The following is a 7,192-nucleotide window of genomic DNA, read 5'->3' on the forward strand; positions in this document are numbered from 1 at the left end:
GAGCTTCAAACTCGCGAGTGCTGGGCGTAGTGACAGACGCAAAAGGATCAATGGATCCTGTTCCAGTATGATCGAGAACCGACAGATGATTAGCCATGCAGTGACAACGCATTGGACCATTTTCACAGAGAGGATGGGATGTAGCCATTGACAACGGTGATGCCCTACATAAAGCTTGCCATGGAAAGGAGTAGGAATGGTTGGATAAAGACAGCAGGAAAGCAGAGGTTCAGAGGAACGAAAGCATCTCTACACGCTTATCTGAAACTTTCACCAATAAATTACATAAGTATCTCTATCCTATTTTAATTATCTTTTAGTATACTATAATCTCTTCATACATTTGAATCCGCCTGACTGAGACTTACAAGGTGACCATAGCTTGCTTCAAGCCGACAATCTCCGTGGGATCGACCCTTACTCACGTAAGGTTTATTACTTGGATGACCCAGTGCACTTGCTGGTTAGTTGTACGAAGTTGTGAAACAGAATTAAGAACATGAACGTGCGTATTGAGTTTTTAGCGCCGTTACCAAGGAAGGAATGATCACGATTTCTGCGCACCATTGGTCATCTCACATATACTCTGAGTCAGAGAAGTAGTCTCTTTGCTAGAAGATACCTCTGCAACAGCTTTTGAGCGGCCTTATTTCTGCCTATAATTCTGAGTAGATTCAGCTAAGTCGCTGATCAATTTCCATGCCTCATCAGTGGTCTTGTACTTTTCCATAGATCCATTGCTAGCACTCTCCAATGTGGTCTTAGCTTGGGGCCTCATGCCCTGTGTGACGTAGCCGAGCAACACTATCTTGTCAATCATATGGTGGGGACATGCTTCCAAAAGGTTGTTGAAGCGCTCCCAATATTCATAGAGAGTCTCGGACTCATCCTGGACAATCATGGAAATGTCTTTCCTTGGTTTATCAGTAACTTCAGCTGGAAAGAATTTTTCTGAAAATTCTCTTCTAAGCGTATCCTAGTCAGAAACAGTTGCTGCGGGTTAAGTGTAGTACCACTCTCTCGCCTTTCCCAAAAGTGAGAATGGGAAAGCTTTTAACAAAATAGAAGTTTCATCCGCACCATCGCACCTGACAGTGGAACAGGCTTCTTGGAAATCCCTAAGGTGCTTGATAGGCTCTTGAGCGGGTAAGCCATGAAACTTAGGCATCAAATTGAGCAGTGCAGTCTTTATTTCAAAGTCTGTAGCCACCGCTGGGTGATGCGCTTGAAACGGTTGCAGTGTGTAATCAGGGGCTCCAGCCTCCTGGATAGTAACTCTCCTAGGTGCTGCCATGTCGCCTGCGCGTAAATCAACTGAATCAATAGAACGAGGGCTTGTTTCTTCCTTAAGTGACATTTCAGATCCACCCTCAGAGAGGACTAACCAACGCCAAGCTTGTCTTATACGTGAAATAGTTCTTTTAATCTCAGGATCAAATACTGGCAAGCTTGGATCAGGAAGTAAACACGTCATTTAATGAAAGAAACATGCAGCTCATAGTAGCGAAATAAAATAAAATGCAAATAAATAAATTCCAATCAATAACTTAGCACTCTATTGCAACTCCTCGGCAACGGCGCCAAAAATTAACGTGGCGGAAATTGGCGAGTTAAGAAATTGTTATAAGAGATACGTTGCAAGTACAGTTCTTAACCAACAAAAAATCCACTTATCAATTTAGAAGGGTTGTCACAACATTAAAATTAAAATACTGGGAGTATGAATCCCAAGTTGTCTCCCAACGAGTTGTAGGAAGATGTGCTATTTTATTAATCAGATATTTTCTAAAATGGTTTGAGTTGATAAACAGGAAATTAAATCAGAGAATTTATGTAATTTAATTAAAAACCTTGACGGGGAGTAGATTAGTTGGAAGCCCTATCCTTGATGGAGTTCTCTCAAGATAAAAGTGATAATTAAAGGTTGCCTGCTCAGTTATCCTTTACCAGGTAAAGGGAAGTTAATCAAGTTGGAAGTCAATTTCTATTCACAAGTTCTAATCCTCTCCCTTGGGAAGGACTAGTGTCAGTGATTAGAGGGCGACCCAACGCGAAACCCAACTATAATTTTACTCTTGAGCATCCAACTCAAGGTCTTCCTGTCAATCAACTCCCAATCAAGTTATGGAACTACTCGCTCATTATGATTGTAAAATCCACGAAATAAGAAAGGAAAATATTGAAAGACATGATAAATAATAATCAAAAGGATCAATTAAAAATAAAAATAGTTCTTGTATAAATAAATTCTAGAAATAATCCAATAGTAACTCTGAGTAAATAAAGGACATGGAAGAGTAAGTGACAGATAAGGAAACAAACTAGAATGACGAAGTCTTTACGGAGGTAATAACTCTTCTCAATATCCCAGTCCAAAAAGCAATAAAATCAAAATCCTAAGAACTATGAATGTGTAGAGAGAAAACCTAGAGGAGGAGTAAAATCAGATCTAAAACTAAAATTATGCGGAATGAATGTTGTGTTCTGGTCTCTGCATGTTCCCTAGCTCTAATCTGCTTTTCTGGGCCGAAAACTGGGTCAAAACAAGGCCTAAAATTGCCCCCAGCGAATTCTGCAGATTCTGCAGATCGCGCATGTCACGTGATCGTGTCATTCACGCGTTCGCTTCATCTGGCGTTTTGCCTTGCCACGCGTGCGCGTTGTCCACGCCTTCGCGTCACTTGTGCAGTTTCCAATCCGTGCGGTCGCATGAGCCATGCGTCCGTGTCACTGCAATTCCCTCTATGTCGCGCGGTCGCATGAGCCATGCGTCCGTGTCACTTCTCGCTAGTCATCTACTCAATTTCTTGTGTTCCTTCCATTTTTGCAAGCCTCCTTTCCAATCTCCAAGTCATTCATACCCTATAAAGCTTGAAACACTTAACACACAGATCACTGCATCGAATGGAATAAAGGAGAATTAAAATACATAATTAAAAGTCTCTAGGAAGCAAATTTTCAACCATGAAGTATTTTTAGGAAGGAATTATAAATGCATGCTAATCATATGAATAAGTGGGTAAAGATTTGATAAAAACGCACAATTAAACACAATATAAACCATAAAATAGTGGTTTATCACAGACCCCATCTCTTCCTTCCTTTTCCTCTCTCCTCTATTTCCCCTTTTTCTCTTCTCTGAACCGCGCCCTCTCCCCTGTTCCAGCTCTACCTTCTATCCGCGCCACTGCCCTAGACCGCACTTTTCCAGCGCTGGCGAGCAGCTACCATCAGCGGCGAGCTTCTGTGCCATCGCGACTGCGACAGCCACCACCCCTATCTCCCCATTTCTTTTTCCCTTCTCCTCCTCTGCATCACAGGTTCCACTTCCTCCCTTGTAACCCATTTCTGCTGTTACTGCTTCATTTTACTTGCTTTCTTTATTCTGTTTTAATTTCGTTTTAGTAACTAGGAGGCATTAGGTTAGTTGATTTCTAGTTTTTTGGACTGAATGTTGTTACTACTGGATTGATTAATTCTGGATTTTTGGGTTAGATGTCTGTAATATATGAGCTATAAATGCTGTTTCTATATGTTGCACATAACTTGCCTGATGAAATGCCTGAATGGAATTTTTTATTCAATTTCTGTGTCTGATCAGCATAGGTTTTGAATTACTTTCCCAGTTTGCACTGTTAGTTTCATACTTGTGCAATTTCTTTAATTTTGATTACTGCTTAGGCTTAAATTTGTTTACGGAGCTCTGATTGCTCTGTTTGATGTTGACATTAGCTGTGTAAATTCTCCTATGGCTTGCTAACTTGCTGCACTTTATACTGCTTGATCATTCTTTTTACTTAAACACCAAACTAGCCTTAAACTTACAAATTTTGAAATCTGTTTGGTGCCATTTACAGCAGTACATACATTGTTTCTTGAGTGAAGTGATCAGATGCTTATGCATGTGTTTTTAACATCAATGACCATATACATAGCCGCTTGTTCCTCTATGTTTTTGAGCAATGCAAGCTGTTTGTCAACCAAGTATTGCTTTGGACAAGAGATTATGTATATGTGATCATTTCTTATTTTCATAACATGAATAAGTGCATGATTTTTACTGTTGCTTTGATTATTGCCTTTTGTGCCAACTTTTGCAAATTCCTCCAATTTCTAAGGCACAATTGCAACACTCAATTTCTTTCAATTCAATTCACTTCCATTGTATACCTAAGTCATATATGTTCTTCAATTAGTGTTCATTCCTTCATTTGTCACTTAGGTTACTTGATTTTGGGAAAATACATTTCCTTTTGAACATTCAACTACTTTTTACATGTCTTTCCTTAATTAAGTGTTTGTTTATCTTATTGGATCTTACTTGAATTGTTTGACTGTTTCCTTCTTCTTTTGTGATTCTTATCTGTCTCTCATGAGTTGTACTCTGTTTTTTTCTTTTTCAGGATGGCCCGCAAAAGGAAGGAGAAAGACAATCCTTTCGCTCGTCCTCCTCCTGTGCCTCCGAGTAACCAACCGGACACATTCATTAATGCTGAAGCCCAAGAACAATATAAGAAACTAGAAAAGCAAGCTGATGAGCAGATAATTTATACGCTTTTTGGCATTATTTTTAGGTAGTTTTTAGTAGGATCTAGCTACTTTTTAGTATATTTTTATTAGTTTTCAACCAAAATTCACATTTCTAGACTTTACTATGAGTTTGTGTATTTTTCTATGATTTCAGGTATTTTCTGGCTGAAATTGAGGGACCTGAGCAAAAATCTGATTCAGAGGCTGTTGGATTCTGACCTCCCTGCACTCGAAATGGATTTTCTGGAGCTAGAGAAACCCAATTGGCGCACTCCCAATTGCGTTGGAAAGTAGACATTCTGGGCTTTTTATCAATATATAATAGTCCATACTTTGCCCGAGTTTTGATAATGCAAACTGGCGTTTGAACACCCACTTTCTACCCTATTCTAGCGTTAAACGCCAGAACTGGCATAAAAGCTGGAGTTAAACGCCCAAACTGGCACGAAAGCAGGTGTTTAACTCCAAGAAGAGTCTCTACACGTGAAAGCTTCAATGCTTAGCCCAAGCACACATCGAGTGGGCCCTAGAAGTGGATTTCTACACTATTTGCACTTAGTTACTCATTTTCTATAAACCCTAATGACTAGTTTAGTATAAAAACTACTTTTAGTGATTTATTTCACAATATTTAGATCATTTTGGAATCTATCTTTTCATCTTTGATCACGTTTTTGGGGCTGGCCATTCGGCCATTACTGGACCATTATCACTTATGTATTTTCAACGGTGGAGTTTCTACACCCCATAGATTAAGGTGTGGAGCTCTGTTGTTCCTCATGAATTAATGCAAAGTACTATTATTTTTCTATTCAACTCAAGCTTATTCTTATTCTAAGATATTCATTCGCACACAAGAACATGATGAATGTGATGATCAAGTGACACTCATCACCATTCTCACTTATGAACGCGTGCCTGACAAACACTTTCGTTCTACATAAAAATAAGCTTGAATGCATATCTCTTGGATTCTTGGTCCATGCGTTTGATTGTATCTCTTGACAATAGAGCCTTCAATTCCTTGAGATCAGAGTCTTCGTGGTATAAGCTAGAATCAATTGGCAGCATTCTTGAGATCCGGAATGTCTAAACCTTGTCTGTGGAATTCTGAGTAGGATCTGGGATGGGATGACTATGATGAGCTTCAAACTCACGAGTGTTGGGCGTAGTGATAGACGCAAAAGGATCAATGGATCCTATTCCAACATGATTGAGAATCGACAAATATTAGCCGTGCGGTGACAGCGCATTTGGACCATTTTCACGAGCCTTTCACTATAAGAGAAAGCTAAACCTGCCCGAGAAATATGTGGATTAAATCCTAAACAGATTAAACTTTTACCATTAGAAATTCGTAGAATTCGATACGGTGGAAGTCAATGACCACCAGGTCAAGGAATTCTATGCAAATTTCTTAAAGAGGGATGCCCCAATTGTTTTTCTAAGAGGTGTCACACTGGACACCTCTGATACTGCTTTAGAGGCCCTCCTGGATATCCCACATATTCCTCCAGCTCGTGACGCTTACACTCAAATAATGAAGGACGTGACAACGGGCAAGATTTCTTTGGATGTGGTTCTTGAAAAGATTGGCTTGCCTGAGTCCAGAAGGGAGTACAGCAAGGGAGACAATCTGGCTCCATTGAGCATTTCATGCACTATCTCAATCCTGAGGCTAGGATCTGGCAGCAGACATTGCCGACTACATTCTTCTGAGCACGCATGCCACGCATATCAGAGTCCGTGTTGCAGTTTTGCTGTGGGCTATTCTGGAGGGGAAGAGGATCTTTGTTCTTCCCCTTGTCAGAGAGTCGATGTGGAAGGTGAACCAACAGTAGAAATACAACATCCCCTTCCCATCGTTGATCACCAAATTAGCCGCTTTATCTGGAGTGGAGAGGCTCCTAACAGACCGGATGTCCGTCTACATTAGTAAGTAGCCATTTCTACCATATGGCGACTATGACGGACTGCCGCAGAAGAAGAGGAAGACCATTGAGCACCTCCTACAGCTCCCGCACCCATACCTCGACCTCAGATACCATATAAGTTGTGTCGGGAGATCCTACAGGCCATCCACCGCTACGAACACCGCAACGCTTGCCGCTTCCAGTAGATAGTGGCAAAGTTTGAGGGTAGAGACCCTGGGCCCCCTCCTCAGAATACACCAGAGCCTGAGGCCGAGGAGCCTGCATCTGAGGAGCCAGTAGCTAAAGCTGGCCAGGCACTCGAGCACCTTGAGCAGAGACCGACAGAGCCCACGGTTGAGGAGATAGTAGTTCAGAGAGATGAGGAGCCTAGAGTTGAGGAGCCGGCAGCTGGACCTGAGCCAATAGTGGAGATGGCAATCGAGACAACTGACCAGGAAGTTGAGGAGCCGGCAATTGAGATTACCCCAGTGACATCCCGAGCCATCATTGTGTATCACCGTCATGATCACCCACCACCATCTGACGGTGGAGCTACTCATGGTTGATCCTCCCGTTGATTATTTTGAGCACTGAGGACAATGCATGATTTAAGTGTGGGGGAGGATCTACGATATTTTGGCTGTAAACATTCTCTCCTTAACACTTGTCATTTAGTTTGTTTTCAGTTGTATTATGCTTTTGTGTGTGTGTGTGTGTGTGTGTGTGTGTGTGTGTGTGTGTGTGTGTGT

Source organism: Arachis ipaensis, chromosome B10 (assembly GCF_000816755.2).
Source record: "Arachis ipaensis cultivar K30076 chromosome B10, Araip1.1, whole genome shotgun sequence".
Lineage (NCBI taxonomy): Eukaryota > Viridiplantae > Streptophyta > Magnoliopsida > Fabales > Fabaceae > Arachis > Arachis ipaensis.